Consider the following 22,596-nt stretch of genomic DNA (forward strand, 5'->3'; position numbering starts at 1 on the left):
AGGAATCTCCTCAGTCTCAGGCAAACCAAGGCAATTAGTACCCTAATCATGATGGATACTCTCAAGGCATTTGACTTAATGGTTGTATTATATATTTCATCTTATATTTGAAAAGACTTTCATATTTAGTGAACAAACTGCTGTTAGGAACCCTTTTTTTTTTTTTTAACATCCATTTGCTAAAGCATTTTACCTAACTGTAAGAGAGAGTTAAGAGGTGTAGCTTTTCATGCATTGAGTGTCTAGCACTTTGATCAGCAATATTCTGAAAAGTAGCAGTCTCATAGTAAATAATCAGAATCAGCTCTGATCCCCTGTGTTGAGGAAATAATTTTAGAGCTCAAGTCTTCCATAGAAACAGGGTAGGAATCCATATGTTAGTTGGCATGATTTTCATCACCTAACATCTGACAGTGATGTCAGACTGGCATTCTTTAGTACTCACTGATTCCTGCCAGGACTTCGAGTTTCTTTATCCTTTGCTTTGGAATTTTTCTCCTTTTACAGCTAGATGCCATGCTAAGAACCGGCGATGCAAGATAGATAATACATGGTCCCTCACAATGAGTTTTTCAATCTAATCTACGAAGGGAAAAAAGACTGCAAGAATGAATTTTATGTATCATATGTCTAGCTGAGGCAAGTGCTTTATTCACTGAGATTAGTTAACACTATCACAAAGCTTAGACATAGAAGAGCAGCACTTAAAATTCTGTTATTGTATGTTTCACAGATCAGTTTGTTCATTTGTTTAATAAACATTTATTGGAACCCTACTATCTACTCAGAAATGTCCTGAACTTTTTGGACACAGAGAGCAGTTGTACTTGGTACTTTCACAATAAAAGGATGCCAAACTTCCCCTCCAGATTGGGAGTTCCTCAGGCACAAGATCGCCATGTCAGCATCCCATGCCAGTCTAAGTCACCAGGGTCAGCTGGGCTGGGAAAACTATTCCCTTTATAGACTCGGAGATAGTATTTTTAATTAACTATCTTATTTGACTGTATTCTAAGAACAGTATTCGAAGACCTGAGCTGTAACATGTAAGTGGCCTGTGCAGTGAGATGGAAAGAACAGAGACCTCTGGGACAATCTAGAGCAGCCACTACATAATGCAGAACAAAGATTTTCTATTAAAGTTGATGTGACTGGGGTGAGATTGATAAGTACTGGAACATTTTAGCCACCCACTTATTCATTCAGTCACTTAAGATCTATCAACCACCTGTAATGTTTCAGGCATTATTCTAATTACGGGGAATATAGTGAGAAATTTAAAAAGTCCCCCATAAAACTTACTTTGTAGTGAAAGGAGAGAGTGTCAATAATTAGGTAAGCAAAAATGTATCATTTTAAATAATGCTAAGATCAGGCAAAAAAAAATAATGCAGGGTAAGGGGGTAGAAAATAGGGATAAGTAATAGAGAAAATGCTGTTTGAAGTAAGGTTAATAGGGAATGTCTCACTGAGCAGGAGACATTTGAGCAAAGATTTAAACAATGAGAAGGAGCTAAGCATGAGGTGATCAGCAGGAAGAGGGTTTTAGGCAGAGGGAATAGATATTGTTAAGTAAGAACAACTTCAAATATTCCAGGAAGAGCATGGTAAAGACTGATGGAAAGTCGTAAGAGGGTTTTTAAAAGGGTGTGCGATCTGATTTATAGATTAAAGAGCTCTCTGGCTACTCTGTGGAGAATAGACCTAAGGGGGCAAGGGTGGAGCAGGAAGACCAGTTAGGAGTTATTGTGGTAGCCGAGTATGAGACGGGCCACGGCAGTGGAGGGGAGGAAAAGTGATTCAATTCTGAATATTTTGGCAGTAATTTGAAGGCAGTTGCTGAGGGGCTTGATGTGGTGTAGATTAGAAAGAAACACAGCAGGTGTGATGAGTCACAGGTGTTTGGCCTGAGCAACTGGATGAATGGCAATATCAGTAACTCCATGGAGTTGGGTGCTATGGGGATACGGAAGAAAGGGCAGATTTGGGGGCAGAGATAATTATGAGTTAAATCTGGGGACATGACTTTGAGATTCTTATCCAAGTGAAGAAACTGAGTAGGCAGTTAGATATATAACTTAGGAGCCCAGAGGAGGGATTAGGGCTGGAGATGCAAACGCTTTTTTTTTTCATCTCTACATGAGCATTATTTTTGGAATGTAAGCCTGTGGAACGCAAGGGATGGACAATGAGCAGTTTCTGGAGGTAAGTGTGCACACCCTGTGCTATTCGATGATGAATATACAGGTGCTACTTTCATCCATTCTGCTGTCTTTGGAAAGTCCCGGATGTGTCTAGCAGAGAGGTACCAACAAAACCATATGAACACTTCCTGAGGACACATATGGTTTATGATCTCACTGGGATGTAAGACAAACATAACTTATTGTTTCCATAATGATGTAAGACAGAGGTGAAAACACATTTTCTGTAGTTTATTAATGCGAGTGGAATTAGTGTGAGTTAGAAGGAGAGGTAAAACTTGAACCCAATTTTGAAACTGGGGAACACTTAAAGAGGCAGGAAGGAGCAGGCAGGGCTTTCCAGATAGGGAGAAGTCAGGAGCAGATGTAGAAGGATATAAATTAACTTTCCTTTTAGGGGAATGCAAGGATGGAGAACAAGGAGACTGGCTGGGCAGGAGCAGAATTTTTGTTTATGAATTTAAGGGAGGTGAATTTATCATGGTTGAACTTACCCAGTCACATTGGCCCTCATCTCTAGAGTATTTCAGAATCACTTTTAGAGCTTAAAAATATGGATGCCTGGGTATCACTTCTGGAAAATCTGATTCCATGGGTCTTGGAAGCACTGTAGCATTTGTTTTTTTTCACGGAGAGCTTCTTCCAGAACACACCTCCTCCCTAAAGCTGTGATTATTTACTAGAGTTAACAGTCCTGCTGGACTCCTAGGTAGCGCTGTCTCCAGTCACCATGCTAGTGTGGGCTCTCATGCTGGCTCTTCTTGTTTCAGAATGTTTATTTCCTTACTTGCACAGAAGTTGAGGTTTGTAGCTTTCTCTGTCTTTAGTTTATGCTATGGGCATAAGTTGTGGTTTTATTTTCTCTCCTTGTTAATCTACATTACTTTTGCAAGATGTTTGGAGGGTTCAAATTTAGTTTGCTGCCATTATCCAGTGGGAACCCAGAAGCCTACAAATTGATTTCAAGAGTAACTCCTTGTCTTTGTAAGTGGTTGCTACACTATCGTGTATCATGGACCTAAATTTATAATCCCACAGACCCTACATACAAGCTTGTGATGCTTCACTTTAGCTATTTGAAATTGCCATATTGAGATCAGCAACTCGGGTTTCAGAAAAGTCTGTGTTTTGAATTCTAATGAAGCCTCTAAGTTTGGCTGTCAGATATTATTGTTATTGTTTTTATTATTATTATTATTATTGTATTTAAAGGAATAGAGACTCAGTTTCCTCAAGTGCTGAGGATATGTTTTTGAGATACACATGGCACAATAAAGAAATTCTAAGGAGAGGTTCTGGTGAGATCACTCCAGATCCAGGGCTGCTCCAGGAACCTTTGTGGCAGGAGTTCATGGAACTTTACTATCGTAGACTAAATATCATGGCTTGGCATTTCTCCGCATTTCTGCCTGATTTTCCTTTAGTATTAATAGAATGTATATCCTTTTCCTGCTTTTTATAACTTAGAACCACCTGTGGGCTGTCACGGCTCCTCCACTTTCTTCCTACTTTATGGTCCCTTGCACAATACAGTCACCTATGGCTGGGTATGGGTGTGCAGGTGAATAAAAGCTGTGGAAGGGGTAGTATCTCTTACAAGGAGCTGTCAGTATGAGAAGTACAGGGATTATTACTTCAAATACCACAGAGGGAATTAGACTGCATTGAACTAAGCTCCTCCTTTTTTGACCAAGCCTGTGATGATATTTTCTGAATGGTTGACTCTCTATGTTTCATTTATTCTCTATAGCATCGGCATCTATTAAACAATGTAGCACTGGTGAAATAAATGAAAGGGTTTGGAAATCCTAAAGGGCGTGTTATGCTGTGGTCCTAAATAATATAACTTAATGATATTAATTGCTGTTACAGAGCCTGAATTGAAAGAAAAATTTAGGACTTCAGGATAAATAGGTACAGCAGCTCTGTTCTAATTTTAAGATTAACTTACGGGCCATTGGAAATCTTTCTAAGGAGAAGCCTAAGACAAAAATCATAGGGCTATTAAAGATTTTGATTTAAGAAGTAAAGGATCTATTATAACTACACAGTCTCAAACACTAAAGATTTTAGAATGCAGCATATACTCTCTCTAAAAATAGGAGAGAGAAGACTACTAGGGACAAAATGCCTATAGAAAATAACTTTTTAGGACTTTAGGGAAGGAAGGTTGGTGTAGATTAATATTTGTAATATTTTGCTGTAAAATTAATTATGGAAAAGTTCAAAATAAACAAAACTTACATAAAATTCCTCTGTCCAGAAACAATGAATTTTAGTGTTTTCATATATATTTTCCAGTCTTTCCATTATGTGTGTACACATCTATCATTTCTTAAACAATATTTAACTTAGCAATACTTACCTATACAATAGATCAACCTTTACATATTATTGGTTAGTATGCCTTTTCATCTATTAATATACCAAAAACATTTCTTCATGTTACTAAGTAGTATTCAAAATATTATTTTTAATAGCTGCATAGTATTCCAATATATGGAGGTACTATCATTTATTTAATCAACCCGCTATCGTCAGACAAGTTTTCCAGTTTTTCACAGTTGTGAGTAAACCATGGTAAGCACTCGCTTCTAAATCTTTGTGCGGATCTTAGATTATTTCCTTTAGATAAATTCCTAGATGTGAAATTTCTGGATCAAATAGCATTTATATCTTTTAAAGTTTTTCATGCATATTGCTAAGACAGTCTCTTGAGAGTTGTACCAATTTCATTCTGTCTGTGGTAACATCTTAAAGTTTCCTTCCAAAAGAAACTTGATTTAAAGCTGTACCATTGCTTTTCTCTGAGTCCTATCTGGTCCACCAGTTATAGCAGACTCAATTTAACTCTTCCCTTAAGGTTATACCTAAACCTTTTTTAGATCATTTATGCTATAAATGAGACAGTTTAAAGAATATAATTTGACAGTGGGATTGGAATGTGTTCCTATCTTATGACTGCTCTGTACAAGTGTTCTGCTTACCCTGGATAAAAACAGACAAAAAAAAAAGGAAAGGAAAAAAAATAACAAAAACACCTCTTTATTTGGACTGATTGAGCACTCTAGGCACTGAACTGAACATGCAGGAGATGTGAGTCCTGCCCACTGAACTGAACATGCAGGAGACATGAGTCCTGCCCACTGAACTGAACATGCAGGAGACATGAGTCCTGCCCACTGAACTGAACATGCAGGAGACATGAGTCCTGCCCACTGAACTGAACATGCAGGAGACATGAGTCCTGCCACTGAACTGAACATGCAGGAGACATGAGTCCTGCCCACTGAACTGAACATGCAGGAGACATGAGTCCTGCCTACTGAACTGAACATACAGGAGACATGAGTCCTGCCCACTGAACTGACCATGCAGGAGACATGAGTCTTGCCTACTGAACTGAACACGCAGGAGACATGAGTCCTGCCTACTGAACTGAACATGCAGGAGACATGAGTCCTGCCCTCTGAGACCATACAACTCCATGTACCATTATTCATAAGGCATTATACGAATTGTGGGCTTCTAGGACAATGCCCTATTGTTAAAGTGCTTGAACCATATGGTACAGGCAGACTACAGAATACTTGTGATCCACCCTTGCAGGTGGATTGTGTGACTAAGTCTTAATATTTGTGGAGTCTGAGAGAAGGAAAAGTGTGACTATCTGTTTCAACTCTAGAATAATAGTGAAAACTCAAGGGACTCCTGCAGTGTGAAATAGACATAAGTGGTAGACTAGAACTAGGTGATGGGTTGAGGAGAGAAAAACATCTACTTATTCCCATTTCTCCTACTGTGTCCCTTCCTACTTCCACGGGAGTCTGTGCCACTGATAGGAGGCCAGGTTCCTCCATGTGATAGCTTGGGGTTTCTGAGGCTTTCGAAACTGCTTAGGGAAAGGGTGTGGTGTAGATAGAAAGACTATTTTCTTGTGAGGACAATGGGGCAATATTTGTAATTGGGTCTTTCATTAGTAATCAAAAAGGCTGTGATGGACCTGGGCCCTCCTGTAGCGCTGGAGTTCTGGAGTGCAGTTTGTCACTAGGCAAAGTTGTCTGATGGGGGATGGGCATTGCTTGACTGAGAATTAAAGAGGTGAGAGTCTCTTCCCCACTGTTTGGACCAAAAAGGCTTTCCCACAGTTACTTGGTTCGCTAAAAATGGCCTGAGTTAGCGGGACAGTTGTAACAGTGATGTAAAAGTTCCAAAGAATCCTTCTGAATAGATATGCACACATTTAGAAAATGCATAATAAATGACATATAGTGAAAATGTAAACAAGCCATTTAATAACATTTTAATGCCTGATTCTGATCTCTTAATTAAAATGTGCATAAAAGAAAACAATAGTGGAACATCTGTGTGTGTTATTGGGATGGCAGGATTTATGCTGCACCCTGGGCTTTTTTGTTCACGTCTCAGTGTGCATGAACATGGGAGAGTTTCCTCTGTGAGGCACAGTTACCCGTTTGAGCCCCACAGAGTCTGTGTTCCCACCCACCTTCTCCTGGCTGTGGTTGTCTCCCCTTTCCTTTCCTCTTACATTAAGTACTGTATGGCTTGTTATCTGCTTAAATTAAACTACTCTCATCATTTGATCTGAAAGCCACTCTTCACTCCACCCCTATAACCTGAAACCCTGACCTAACCCTGACTCAGCCCTGTTATCTCAGCAGATGTACACAGCATTACCTAATGTTTCTGGCCTCGGTGAATAATCTCAAAGAGCCTTGGGGGAAGCATGGCCCTTTGTATCTGTGACCTTGCAGCAGTTATTACTCAGCTGGACACTATGGGGTTTAGATGTTAAAGACAGAAATTCTACTCACTCCTGCTGGTGAATTTTTTTATTATAATTCATTTGGGGGATGTATCTCTGAGCTTCATTTTGCCCAATTGTTAAATGAGAGTACTAGCCATCACGAAAGTCGAGGGTTATTAAGTACCTTAAGATCTTCCAGTGAAAATGTTACTCCTTGAAATGCTTTTATTTCTATCATTACTTGGAACATACTTGATCACCAAAAAGTTTATCTTTGATTAAATGAACATAAAAAGTACCTCAGAAGAATTCTGTATCAGATCTACAATAGAAAGTCGCAGCCAAAAGGCCTTCTTAAACATATAATAATTAATATTTAATGCCCCTCTTTATGAGGAGGACATTGCACTGGGACTATCTCTAATCCTCACAATGTTCCTGCAAAATAGGTGGTTTTATTCTTCATTCCACAGGTGATGAAACTAAGATTTAGGGCTGTTTAAGTGATGTGCCTAAATTTATATTGCTAATAAGTGGAAGAACTGGAATTCATACTCAAGTCAGTCTCTCTCTCAAGGTTATAATCTTTCCACAACATCAGACTCCATTGTATGACAGCTCCCATTTCCTGTACACCACATCGAGATGCTGTTCTGAAAGAGTTAAGTGAAACGTACCCTGTTTGTGACAAATGTCTGAAACTTGTTTTTATAACTTGGATGTAATTCACAAATAAAGAGTAATTATCAATATGTCACAGATGAAGAGCTGCATATATGGATCAGTGTAATTTCTGTTCCTTGGCTTACGGATGCAGTATGCCCCAGGGAGTTTCACAAATCCACATGGCATCTACTGGTACTGGGTTCTGTGTGAACTGAACAAAGTGTAAAACTCCTAAGTGTTGGGATAGCTCAGGACTGCTTACTAGCTGAGGAAATTTGTGTAAAATTACCTTACCATATGTAGACATAGTTTCTTTTCTGAATTTGTTCTAGACACTTCAGTGGGGGTGAAATACCAATTATTGGTACTAGCTTTGTATTTTTTGATGAGTGTTTGTTTTGGAAGTGTTGCCCCAGGAGAGGAAGAAGAGGGGGTGTGGTTCTTTCTTCATTTTGCTATCTTCCCTTTGCTTGCTCGTGCCTCTATTTCCCATCTGATACAATTGTATCAGTTTGCTGTGATCCTTTGATGAAAATAACATAAAATGTTCACAGACTAGAAGTTATTAAGACTTTAAATCACATAAGACTACTCGTGGGGTAATTTTTTCGGATGCAATTTTGCATATTTCAGCTTTCTAGTAGTGGGTGTGTGCTACATACTGGGGATATGTAACTTATACCTGTTCCACCCTTCTTTACTTTTCTTAGTCTGACAGAATTTCTGCTTTAGGCTTGTTATATATCCTGAAACAGACCAGTTTTTAGGTTTGTATGATGGTTAGACTGTGGACGGGAGGGGAGGTTCATAGGACATTGAGGTGTATATTAAGGAAAGCATTTATGATCTAGTGGAAAAGACATGGGCCTCGGAGTATCACAGGAGTTCAGCTCTTTTGCTTACAAGCTGTGTCGCTTTGGGTGAGTTATTTAACTCACCAAGCCTCAGATTTTTTTATCTGTAAGATGGACATGAATAATAATACCTACGTTTTGGAGATATTGTGCAAATTAAATGAAATAGCACATTTAAACAGTTGGAACAGTGCCTGACCCTCAGTGAATGTTGGTTGCTTAGATTTCATGCAGCAAGGAAAAGGAAAACTAGAAAAGAGTGGAAATCAGAAGATGATACTGGGTTTGAGAAAAATGTTTTCATCACTTCAATTCAACGTAGCACAAGAGTGTCTAGAAGGCAGAGACTCGGGTTCTATTTCCAGCTCTGCCACTAAAAAGCTGTAAAATCTTTGCTCTTAGCCTCTCAGTGTCTCAGTTTCCTAGTCTTTAAAATGAATAAATCAGAATGAATGCTCTCTATTTAGTTATATAGTTTTGCCTTCTGAAGATTTTTCTCCTTCCCAGAGTAGTCTATGGCTGTCACTCAGTGGTGTGTAAGCCTCAGAGGCCAACAGCCAAGTGTTTAGACAGGCCTATTGTTGAGACATTCTTCTCCCTGTGCGACTATGTTTACATGAACATTTATGTTCTTTGTATATTTGTCATGTGTCTGAGTATTTATGCACCTGCATGCTTGTTGAAGTAAGCACACTAGCATACATTCATACATTTTTGTGGATATGTGTGTTTATATATAACCTATATATATACAGTATGTGTGTATATATATAAATATATGTCTGTGTGTATGAGAAACAGATGCACTGTAGGCAGATAAAGCAGATAAATATAGATCCAAATAGAAGCAAAGCATATAAATATAGACGTTATATAGAGTGAAAGCAAGCAGATCAGCACCATTTCATTATTGCTGGAAGTCTTTGTAATAAAAGAGGTGAAAATCAGTAACTGACATTGAAATTATTGATTGAATGACACTGTCAGATTAGAAGGCATGGTGTAAGGTAAGAAAATAACCTTTCTTACAGCTTTGAGGAGTAATTAGCAGGAAGATTTGTTACTTTTAATTATTTGTTTTATGAAAGTTTTTAGATGCTATGTAGTGTGGTGTTTTTAAAAGTACAGATATATCACCTTTCCTAAAAATACTACCAGACAACAAAATAATAATACATAAGAAAAGAACACCTGTTCCAATCCTGAGAAAGGACTTGACAAAGGTCCTCTTTATAGGCTGTGATTGGCAGCTCTTTCCTGTTTCTGGGTATGGACAGATGAGTTAATTTCATTCTATGTCATTTTTCACAAGCCCCCTGAAGTCTTCAAGGAAACCAACCTAAAGGAGATATTTTAAGCATAAGGCCAGAGTCAGCATTGTTAAGTTATTTTCGTGGGGATGCTTGTGACTGTGCTTAGTGAGTATGTTGTGTGAGTAAAACTGGGCTTCCATCTGTTACTTTCATGTCACTGTTTTCACCAGTCAAAATAACTGGTTGTGAGTTTTTGCTTTATTTTGTTTTGTTTTCGTGGGGAGGGTATTCTGAGTTATTTTTAGCAGGTTCGAGTTAACTGGGTAATTTTTTTTAATGTTGCAAGTTATATCTTGATTATGTGTTTAAATACTATATGAAAATAAGGGGTGCCTCCTCTTTCCCCCAAATCTCACCTATTTCCCTCGACAGATCATGTGTCTTCTTCAGTGTCATTATAAGAACATCCAGAGAAGCTAAATTTTGAAGAAAGTCCTTGAAATTGTGCAAATGCAAATCCCGCTTTTGCCTCACACCACAAAAGTGTCAGAGTCCTTGTCATCGCTTTTCCTGTTGATCAGTTTACTATTGCTTTTCCTTATAAGGATGGGAAATGGGGGCCCAGAAGGTGGTCTAGTTCTCTTCTCTTTTGTGCTTCTTCTAAGCCAGAAGCTAGTGTTTCTTCTTGCTCTCAAACGAATTCGGACTTGAGGGAGAAAAGGAGGGAAGGACAGAGCAAGAAGGACTCATTAAAAGTTGAGGAATAAATTGGTGCTGCCTAAGAACTGTTAATTCTTCCTTTCACATCTGTTTGGCTGCTATTACTTTAAGTTCTTCACCAAACTATGATTTTAAAAATATATTAAGAAAAGTGTCCCAAAGGTCTTGAGAATAGGACATCTAACACACACACACACACACACACACACACACACACACACAATAATACAGTTGTGAAAGATTCATTCCAAAAACTTGTATTGTATGAAAAATGGAGTATATGCTCCATTTTATTATTTTGAAAGAATGCTTCATTGCAATATGTAAAGTTGGTAAACTCTATAGTACTTCAAAATGTAGACTTTTCAAAACTGCTGTTATTTTCTTAACGAGTTCTAATGTTATCTTCAACAAGTGTTTATTCACGAGCATTATAAAATGTCTACATATAAAAGATTCAGTATAGAAAAGTAAACTTTTGAAAAACAGTCATTTGTCAAATTAACATTGTAAAACCCCTTTATCTTTACACACACACACACACACACACACACATTTTTTTAAAATTAATTTTTATTGGAGTATAGTTGCTTTACAATGTTGTGTTAGTTTCTGCTGTACAGCAAAGTGAATCAGTTATATGTGTACATATATTCCCTCTTTTTTAGATTTCCTTCCCATTTAAGTCACCACAGAGCACTGAGTTCCCTGTGCTATACAGCAGGTTCTCATTAGTTATCTGTTTTGTTTTGTTTTTTAACATCTTTATTGGAGTATAATTGCTTTACAATGGTGTGTTAGTTTCTGCTATATAACAAAGTGAATCAGCTATACATACACATATATCCCCATATCCCCTCCCTCCTGCGTCTCCCTCCCTCCCTCCCTATCCCACCTCTCTAGGTGGTCACAAAGCGCCGGAGCTCACACACATTTCTTTTCTTTTCTTGTTCTTTGTTTCTTTCCTTTTCTCCTGGCCTAACATGTTCACTGTTTAGATTTTGTCCAGTACTTTATGGTAATTACCAGAAATTTTGGCAAGGAGAAAAAAAATTGTATGCACACACACACACACAATGTAGGCTTACAGCATTATGACTTATTTAGCTTAAGAAATATTTTAGGATTAAAATTCTGAGGAAAGTTATGTACACACACACACACACATGCACACACACGCCTCTCCTTTTCTTATTCTTTGTTTCTTTCCTTTTCTCCTGGCTTAACATATTCATTGTTTAGATTTTGTCAAGCAGTTTATAGCAATTACCAGAAACTTTAGCAAAGAAAAAAAAATTGTATGTACACACACATACACACATATACATACACATACACAGATATATTCAATTGTTAATATACTAATCCTCAGATTTTATGTGCATTATATTTTTTACCTTTATCCACTATAAATCTTTAAAGGAATTTTTAAAAACACTTAAATATCTGGTCTGATTTAAAGATTCCTGGGAAATTGTGCATTTCTTTACCTATGACAAGGAACATTTTCCAACTATGCATTTGGAAAACAGGGATTTATCATAGCCAGGAGCAAAGCAAGAATCTGTTTGTCCTTAGGAGTCATTTATCCTTCCCACCCCCTACTTGAGGATGTTGGTGGTTCTCATCATTGGTTTAGAGAAATTCTGTTTTGGTTAGATGGCTTCATATTCTGCTCCTGGCTTTGTGGTACATTACACTACGTGTGGGCCTGGGAGTCAGATGTGTCCTTATCCTCCCCGGCACAACTTTTTAATTAGCTCTGTGTCCTCAAGCAAGTTAGCTAACAGCTCTGTAACTAGGTTGCTAATCTATGAAACTTAGGCCAATCTTACTTACTTCACAGGGGATTTGTATTAAATGGGATAATATCAATGAAGGATGTAGCACATAATATGTACTCAATAAATGCTAGTTTCCTTCTGGCCTATTACTTTTAATTTATGTCTAGGACTTCCTCCTCCTATCCCTTCTCAACACTGTGGCACAGCATCATACTGTAGACGTTTTAACCAAGACTAGAGACATAGGAGCAAGGAGTTTTTAAAATTATTGATTATCTTATAGCTACCCTGGGAATGGGCTTATGAGGAAGGAGATCTAAGGAATGCACCAGGAATTTCTGCCTCCTGTAATTGTAATGTTTTCTAGTTAACAAATGGGAGACTTCACCAAGCTACTGCCAAAATCCTATTCATATCAGTAAAGTGGAATGAAATATCTATCCAAGTGATGTACATTAAGCCTTTTAAAATAATAGAACATTTGTGTATTGCCCATTCATATACCAATTTCATGTCCTTCATTCTACAGTGGATGTTGCTCACTTTAACTCACTGTAGATTAGGCTCCTTGATTAGCACCTACTCCTTTTTAGGGAGAGGTGTGCGGTCAGAATCCAGATGTCATTGAAATGGCTGAATAGTTGCTGTACATGTTCTTTGTTAAGGAATAAGGAGGAAAAAAAAAAAACCCCTCCCACTCTAAGATATATAGAGCTGCATTTCAGCCTGGAGCTGATCATTTTAGCTGAATTGTAAACCCCATAAGAGTTAAGCTTTATAAGGGAAACAATGACACAACCTAAATGATTCTGGCAGCAATGTCACTGTTACACAGAGACCTTTCTCAGGTCCAAGTTCTCTTTGAACCTCTTCAGACTCCACTTTCTGTGTAACTACAAATTTAGTATGCAGCTTTCTGCCTTTTTTTGGCATTGAGAGTTTGGCCAGTATCATTAAACCACGTTAAGCCACTAGGATTTCTCTGGATCTCCTCCTGCTTTGCCACAATCAGTCTCAAAATAGTTGTGACTGTGGAATGGAGAGAAAGAAAAGGAAACAAAAAGGTGACCTGGTGTAGTAGAAAAATGAGTGGTTGGGTCTGGAGATTGTGAGACTTTGCTTTCTATCTTAGATGAGATTCCTTGTAACACTAGGCCCCAGTCTCCTCTCCAGCAGTGCAGAGGTCTAGACAGCTGTATCACAGGCAAAGCCTCTAGCTATAGTTTAACCTCAGGTTGTCAGTATCTTGTTGCAGTTTAAATAAACTTTCCAAAGTGTATACCAAAGATTATTGTATGGTACTAAATTCAAACTTGTTCTTCCTTTATGATTTCTGAGGATCTCAAAACACATGAACAGAAAAGAAATGATTTTTGTGAGGAAGAGTAATAAATACAAGTTGGAGAAACAGATGAAAAGTGATAAAAGGGAAGAATTTGAAGTCAGATATGGGGATAAATGAGTGAGAATCAGAGTAGAAAAGACTCAATCCAAAGATCTAAAGAATAAGAGGAGGAAGAGGAGACTCAGATTAAAGATGGAAAATTAAGTGTAAGATAGCTTTGAGGTGAACATTTTACATAATGTAAGCAGTCCAAATCTTACTAAAAAATCTTTTGAAATCTCTCTTTATAGCATTTAAAATAAGATTCACTCTATGCAACTTTGACTTATTCTATGCTGTGGAGAAATGAACTGTGAGCTTTAGGTACTACTCCCAGATCTGTCTCAGAATATATACCCCTGAGAAAATTACCTTATGAGCTTCAGAATCTTTGCATATAAAATGAGGGGGCCAGGCACATTCATATCCACTTTTAAGAATCCATGAAATGAAAGAGCACATGGTATGATCTTGTTGACCTACTGCCAGGATGCTTATTGAAGGAAGTTGCTGAATTAGATTAGATTATACTAATGATCAAAGTTAAAAAAAAAGAAAGAAAAGTTTGGAAGTTTTTACTGATATGTGCATGCTTAGTCCCGGATGAATTAACAAGACGGTAGCCCCACTTTATAAAAAGTACTATGGCTACCATTGCCAAACACACTTTTAGTTAAATCTTCAACTGGAATTTTTGAGAGATTATACTTTCAATTCTTTCTCTTAAGGTCTTATTCTCCAATTAACTGAAAGATGGCATTTCTGACTTTCTAATCCAGAAATTTAAAACTCCTGTTTAACCAAGAAAATGGAAATCAGTACATTCTTGGTTGCCCTTCTATTAATTTAAATTTGCATAACCTAATCAAAACTCAACCTGCCTTGCCCTTCAACAAAATGCTGTATTCTCTCCCATTACTAAATGGCTATATTCTTCTCAGTATTTTTTAAAAGATGAATTATGTTGCTATCCCATGACTTTTCCTTTAGAATATGTCCATGGAAATTAAAATGGACTTTTCTGTGCCCAAGTCTGAAATGAAAAATAGTCCAAAGGGATGGTGGAAATGAACACAAAACTTTGCTGATATTACCAGTATTATAATTTTGTTAAGCTTTTTTTCTAATAAAATGGAACTAAAGTGAACTGATTCCCAAATAGCTGTTTGACACTTTATCTACATCATTCTTTTGTGTCTACAGCTGAAGCACAGCCTAAGATTTCCTGTAAGTCATTGGAATATATTTTCTGAGGCTTTTCTAGTATACTTTTCCTACAGAGATGTTTCTCCCATAATCATTTTACTGTTTCAACAAATGTTGATGAGCACAGAGAATGTGCCAAGCACTGTGCTCGGTGCTAGGTATAAACTGTGTGCACATGGCCATCCATCATTAAAGCATCCTTGAAAATGGATGGAGTAGGAATCTGTTTATTATTTTCTAAGCTAAAATGGATGAAAAGAGAAGATCACTGGATGATCAGAAATGAAACACCAAACTCTTGTTCTTTCCTTTAGATGAGCTCCTGTGATTTTTTTTCTAGTCACCATTTACAAATGCAGATTCAAGAAGGGTACAAGCTCCCTGCCTTGCTCTCTAGCTGGCTGCTAATAAAGAGAACTTCGATTTCTCTTTCTCACTTTAGTGATTGTCCTCAGCCATAGGAGGACACTCAGGTACAGGACGGTCCTGTGCTTAGCAAGAGAATCAACTTCACCCGTACTTTCTGGCCTTTGGGAACTCATTGTACGGCATGGGAAGCACCAGGCAACCTCAGAGGACTGGAGATGTCTGTAGTCATCCAGATCAAAAGTTAAATTTTAAGTGCTCTCCATAAGCACAATATAAGAAATTATTTAAATTTCCTTTACAAGCATGTTCATCAGTTTAGAATCTTTTCTCATTGCCCATTTCTCTGTCATTGTTCTATATTGGGCTGTTCTGTTTAGCAAAATAATGTGTGGCATGTCTTCTTCCAAAGTAAAATAGTGATCTATTCAAAGATTTCTAAACGCGTTCTTCATGCATTTTTAAAGAAGATGGGTAAAATTGAATATATTTCTCTTTGCCCTGATGATATCCCTGTGTGTCTTTCAAATAATATTTGCTACTAGGTAAACTAGTTGGACCATATCATTGGCTATCACAGATACAGATTCCCAAAGGCATCAAGAGAATGACAAATAGGTGCATGTGAAGTCTGACAGTTTAGTGGAATTGCTTTCAAGTAATTTGACACATTAGTACTTTCAGACACTCACCTGCCAGTAATCCTCATTAGAAATAAGATTGGAATATTGGGGTGACTAGCTCAAATCCGTTTTTCTGAGACCTGAACAATAACGGAAAGTCAGAGCTACAGGGAATAAGAATGAAACTATTCCAGGCATTAGAATTGTTTCTCTAAATGAGCTCTTTCTCTCTCCTCTCTGTTCGGTCCTCCTCTTTTCTCTCCCTGTTTTTCTCTTTCTCTTTTTTCCTCCCTCCCCTCCTGCTCCTTTCTTTTTAGTGTTCTGAATTCATTAGATGGCATAGTGTAAATCAATAGTAAACGCTAACCGCCTACTCTGTACTCAGTTACGCAACATCACATAACCGGTACACAGAGACAAAAAGGGAAAAAGCACACACAGCCTTTACATTCAAAAGCTCTTGCATAATTTTACTTTTCCACAGCCAAAAAGAAAAAAAAGGAAATAACAGATGGGGAAAACTTACACTTTTTTTTCCCTTTTCTCAGACTGTTGAGAAGGGAGTTAGCTAACATTCACGACCATTTCTAGTTGCCCTGGGCTGCAGCAAAACATCCCATAATTGTCAGTGTCTTAACTGGCTTTAAAACAAGATTTTGTGACCCTCCATGATGTGGTAAATTTTCCAGGTAATATAAGACTAAAATTATTCTGAGGTGTTTAATGCTTTTTTACTTATTTTGTGAAAAATCAACAACATTTAAAGTATGAAATGAATTTTAAAATAGAAAGGATAAGGAAGACAGCTGCGTGTGTGTGTATGTGTGTGTTTTCATTTGAAATGTATCCTGATGTAATATTTATGTAAAAAGCTGGTTATATAAACCCTGTCTTTCTCTTGCTTTTTACTTTGGGAGCTGTATAAAGCTCTACTGTTTTTTTCTCATGACAAAGTACATTCAAACCCCAAAGTCTTAAGGAAAGAGAAAACATCTAGATGCTACAGCAGAGACACTTAATTCAAACTCCCTATAGAATTCACCCTTTGAACAACAGTTTCATTTACTAACCTGTAGTCTCTGGAATTCTCATTTAAAACTTTCTCTCACACTATTCCCTGGAACACCTTTGGATTCATTGTACTGCCTTCAAGTCTCAAACATATTATAAAAGTATTTTTTTTCCTCTTTCTCTTTTTGTAGCTCTTCACTTCTTTCCCACACCCACTACTTTTTCATTGGAGTAACTCCCTTCCCAGATGGGAACACAGTGAGATTTGTCTAAGATTTATCAGTCTTCCTTCCCTGTTATGATATTTTGTTTCACTTAACTGACTGATGTCCTCTGGGGACCGGGCATTTTTCTGATGAGGGAGGTTGGAGGGCTTTGGGGGCTTGTCTGTTCTTCCCTTTTAGTTTCTGCCTATCAAATGGTTTTTAAATGGATACAAAATTCTAGAGAGCACAGCATTAGGCATTGTGAGGTTTCTGCTACAGGAAAGTGAGATCACCTGTGTGAGAGGTAGTGTGGTGGTAGGTCTGAGTGTTCTTAATACAATAAGGAAAGGTAAAAGTAGGCGGGAGAGAGGATGGATCTGAGTAGGAACTACTGAGGTTCATCTCTGTGTATTTGGGATCAGTATCATTCCTTTAGGTCACACTTTACTTCTGGATGGTAAGGCCATATGAAATTGGTTCATTTAATTTTACTAAAGGTAGGAGGTGAGTTTTTCCTTACTTTTTATAAAAGATTCAGGCTATTTCCTAGTTTGTTTAACTTTCTCTTATGTGTTAGCTATTGAATTTGGGATTCCTTTTGTATGGAAAAGTCTGGTGCATAAAGATAAAAATCAAAGCCAGGAGAGTTTTGTCTGGTTTTTCAGGTTTCATTGCCTGAATATGTGGCTCTGTGTTGTAACAACTGAATGATCAAGATCACTGGGGTTGTCATATCTCTGTATGTGTGATGACATGGGGGGACATCTTTTGTTGTCTTAATATGAATAATGACTAAGCTAGCATACATTATTAAAGTATTTTGTAAATATGTCTCCTTTCAGCTTTTTGTTTTCCTTGAAAGAATCTATAGCTCAGATAGATATGTTTGTGGAATATAATGAAAATTGGTCACAGTATTCTAGCCTTTAAGCAGGATATTCACACATATATTCATACATATATTTTTTCTGTGTCCCTCTTCATATTTTTTTTAACTTTTTTATTGGCATATAGTTGATTTACAATGTTGTGTTAGTTTCAAGTGTACAGCAAAGTGATTCAGTTATACATATATGTATCTATTCTTTTTAATATTTTTTTCCCTTCTAGGTCATTAAAAAATATTGAGTATAGTTCCCTGTGCTATACAGTAGGTCCTTGTTGGTTATCTATTTTATATACAGTAGTGTGTATATGTTAATCCCAAACTCCTAATGTATCCTTCCCCCCTTTTCCCCTTTGGTAACCATAAGTTTGATTTCTCCTTTTTTTTTCCTAATACATTTATTTATTTTATTTATTTATTTTTGGCAGCGTCAGGTCTTCGTTGCTGTGGGCAAGATTTCTCTAGTTGCGGCGAGCGGGGGCTACTCTTTGTTGCGGTGCGTGGGCTTCTCATTGCGGTGGCTTCTCTTGTTGCGGAACACGGGCTAGGCGCACGGGCTTCAGTAGTTGTGGCGCGTGGGCTCAGTAGTTGTGGCTCACAGGCTCTAGAGTGCAGGCTCAGTAGCTGTGGTGCACGGGCTTAGTTGCTCCGCAGCAGGTGGGATCTTCCCGGACCAGGGCTCGAACCCGTGTCCCCTGCATTGGCAGGCGGATTATTAAGCGCTCTGCTACCAGGGAAGCCCCATAAGTTTGTTTTCTATGTCTGTGGGTCTATTTCTATTTTGTTATATAAGCTCATCTGTATCATTTTTTTTTTTAGATTGTACATATAAGCGATATTGTATATTTGTCTTTCTCAGTCTGGCTTACTTTACTTGGTAAGATAATCTCTAGGTCCATCCGTGTTGCTGCAAAAGGCATTATTTCATTCTTTTTATGGCTGAGTAATATTCCATTGTATAAATATACCATATCTTCTTTATCCATTCATCGACCAACGTTTAGGTTGCTTCCATGTCTTGGCTATTGTAAATAGTGCTGCAATGAACATTGGGGTGCATGTATCTTTTTGAATTATGGTTTTCTCAGTTATAGCTGAGTGTGGGTTCCAATAGGCGGTTTTGTATGTGTGTACCTGATTATCAAAATGAATTCTGCACCATGTAAAATGTTTCTTTATAATGTAATTGTAACATGATTAATCATCTGTAGCCAAGCACTTAATTTTGGTGTGTAGTTCTGTATACAGGGAATCATTTAGAATACCCCACTTTTCAAATGGGTTTGCTTGGATTTAAAAGAAAACTTAGACCTCTGTAGAGGAGCATTTTCTTGATTGTCAAAAATAGTTGGAGCCATCTGGTTATCAAAGAAGTAGAGGAAAACATCTTTGAGTAAAACATCTTTGGACTTTTTTTCCTGCCTCAGTTTATCAGAATATCTTCCAATTCCATTTCGGTGAGTTTTTTTGCACTCTCTGAACCATACTCAGGGCAGAATTGACCTTTCAATGCCCAATGAATACCAGCCGATTCTATTCAGCCCTCTTTTTCGGTTGTAACCATGTCACAGAGAACATATAGCCTACTTCTAGTTTTTCTTCTGCAATATGGGATCCAGGCTTAGGAAGGGCTAGCAGGCCTAAACTTTCTATTCCCAGGGTGTTCAAGAATTTAGGGGAAGATTTAGACATTTTCTAATTTTTCAGAAGTACTTCACAACTCTTTTAACCTGGCTTCTCGTTTCTATTGGCACAATAGATATTTTTAAATGTTGCAAGAACCTCAGTCACTGACTTAACCTTTTCAAGAAGAATCACTCTAGTTGTGCCTGGCACATAGTATCTGCTTCATGAATATGTTTTGGGGAGCTGCGGTGGCTGTTCTCTCTTAGTACTTATGCAGGTAAGCAGTAAGCAATGTGAGCAATAAAGGGGTAAGGTGAAACCAGATGCAGCACTCCAAGCTTCAGCAAGGGACGACCACCCCATTTTATAAGAAAACCCTTATTATCCTGTTTCTGTCTTTATAAAAATAACAAATTGCAGAAGGAAATTTTATATCTTTCCTAGAGGTCCTTTGTAATGGTCAGTGCTGCACAGACCATTGGATCATTTAAAAAACATAATTTTGAGCAAGGTACTTTGGTAATCCTGGTTAAGTTTCATATGCAAATGTGTTAGGGATATAACGATTCTGGGTCTCAAATATACTCCTCTTACACTCTGCCACAGGGTCCTTTGAATCTTGGCTTTTCTCATTTTCTCTAGGCAATTATTTTTTAGACTTCTTTTATTTACACAGGTCCTAGGATGATGACAACAGACAAATTTTATATAGAATTCTTCTTTTATATATTGTTTCATTACTTTTAGCTACAGTAATTCCTGATCTTGCTAAATCAATTTTGGCTTAAGTTATTATGCTTGCTATTTTCAAGGCCTCATTCTGGTGGTGATATTGGGGGTGGGAGGTGATCTCTGGTAAAACCACCTATGGCGTCTCCATTATAAAAGCAGTGAAAAGACATGTGTGTGGAATTATTGGTAGACTGCTGCTTGTTAGGGAAGCAGTTTTTAAAATGCAGATTATATAATATTTGGGGATTTTGTTGCTCCACAGTAGAAGCTTTTTAAATGTTAATTTGGGGTTTGTTTTGTTGTTCTGTGACTTAGCATAAAAGGTTTTGGTTTTGAAAGGTTTCAGTTCACTCATTCCAGTTGTCTTACAGGACTTGGAATATAATGCTATACATTTATTTATACTCATGAAAGAGGATAAGGCCAGTAACTCACAACTCATGAAACCAGGGGTAAATAATCCATAGCTTGTTCTACCACTATTGCCACAATATTTATATCCAGAACACAAGTAACAAACAACCCCAAACAAGGAGAAACCAGTTTGTTTTTATTTACAAAATGTTTAATCAAAAGTACAGTAAAGTTCAAATGGAGCTGCAAATCCTGGTGGTTCACAATGGTTTGATTTATTTTTTTAAACAGACCACAGATAATTAACCATAAAACATAACTTTCTCAACACAAGTTACAGTGAATTACAGAAATAGGCAGCAAGTCATTCACAACTGGTTGCAACTGGTTAGAGCCTTAAAGTGAAGCACGCAGACAGCTACAAAAGCACTTTCTCAGGGCACAGTTGTATTTTCATTCCCAAAGGGGAGCATCCTTTACTTCTTATATAGTATCAGTGTGTCAGTGGCCTGAGTGAAAAGTAAATGGGGTTATTTTCTATGATTGTCATAGATTTATTAAATACCTAGCAGCAACAGTGTTCTTTTCATTTCAGAATGTTTCACCATCACTAACTGGATTTTCCTCGTGACATTGCCGTCTGGTAAGCAACTTTCATCATCTCTAAATGGCGGTCCAAAATACTGAGGTACAAAGAAGTCAAGTATATTTCTCCCAACCTCAGAAAGACTTAAACCTAAAGCTGTGGTGAGTCCACCACCTCAACTACTAAATTTGAACAGAACGTATTTTGACATTGGTGAAGGGTACCTATTTCATATCCTATTTGTTCATTTGAAATACCATCATTTAGAATGATAAGAAACATGATCTTGAGAACCTGTTGTCACAGAGTTCAACAAATGGTTTACAGTGATTTTGCTACACTGGGGTGGAAGTATTCAGAGGACACCTGAGTGGACAGAGAAGGTGATTTGGTGAAGTTGGGCACTGATGTTTCCATGTGGAACACTGGGTGTTTTGGCATTATGCAAACGAAACCCTCCAAACATATTCTGTGATGCTTTGAACTACATATCATCATGCGATGATATGCTACACATTTGAGGTGCATTTACTTCATGTGGATCAGTCTTAAAATCAGACATGACTGCTCTTGTGGGTATGCACAAACGAAGGGGACGTGGACAACCCTCACCACTACCACCAACATTACCAATTAAGTAAGAGGACCAACACCAGGGCTTCAGGCTAGCCTAGGTTTGAAACTTTGAGGTCTATGTGTCTTTTAGTGAGAATTGGTAAGGTTTCAAAATTCAAAGTTTCTAGAATTCTTGAGAGTTCAGTGGCTGGGAGGAGAGTGCAGGTCAGGACTGAGGGTATATTGGTAGAACATCATCAAGTCAGACAGAGCTTGAAAGAGTTGAGTTTGCTAGAGATTGGCCTGCATAGAAATGCACTGGCAGATATACCAGAGAGGGGAGGAGTAAAGGGGTGACTTACCTGGCATCTGATATGTATTCTCCCTTGCTCTAGCCAGGCCTGTTTAGTCATGAGCATCATATTCATCCGGACTTTTAGCAGCTACACTCTTGACTTCACTTTATATGAATTTGCATAAAATGAGGAAAGTAATCTCTTGGGGTAATAAAGACAGCTTTCTAGCAGAGACTTTCCATATCCATTACACATAATCCACAGTTGTCTACTGTATTTTTGTTTCTAATTCTGTTGTACATCTATCTGTCTCTCTGAATGTACCCATCCTGCCAGTGAAGGGCACAAGCCTTTAGATTGTAACTCCTTACTCCCACTCCCAAGCTTTACTTGTTATACTGCCCCAAAAGAAAGAGTGAGAATGTCAAGAACTCAAGGGACAGGCTCATTTGGTAACTTTTATTTGTCATTCCCTGCATTCATTGCGAAATGATCTCATAACAAAATGGCCTGAAT

The 22,596-nt window shown here is 37.7% G+C and overlaps 1 protein-coding gene across 1 annotated transcript in view; it reads left to right on the plus strand.

Moving 5' to 3' along the window:
- Positions 1-22,596, plus strand: part of ZBTB20 (zinc finger and BTB domain containing 20) — an 808,814-nt gene that overhangs the window by 411,519 nt on the left and 374,699 nt on the right. Inside the window, exon 7 of the mRNA XM_057544981.1 lies at positions 21,239-21,286. The gene's annotated coding sequence lies outside the window, so the exon portion shown is untranslated. The remainder of the gene's footprint in view (positions 1-21,238; positions 21,287-22,596) is intronic.

This window comes from Balaenoptera acutorostrata, chromosome 4, assembly GCF_949987535.1.
Source record: "Balaenoptera acutorostrata chromosome 4, mBalAcu1.1, whole genome shotgun sequence".
Lineage (NCBI taxonomy): Eukaryota > Metazoa > Chordata > Mammalia > Artiodactyla > Balaenopteridae > Balaenoptera > Balaenoptera acutorostrata.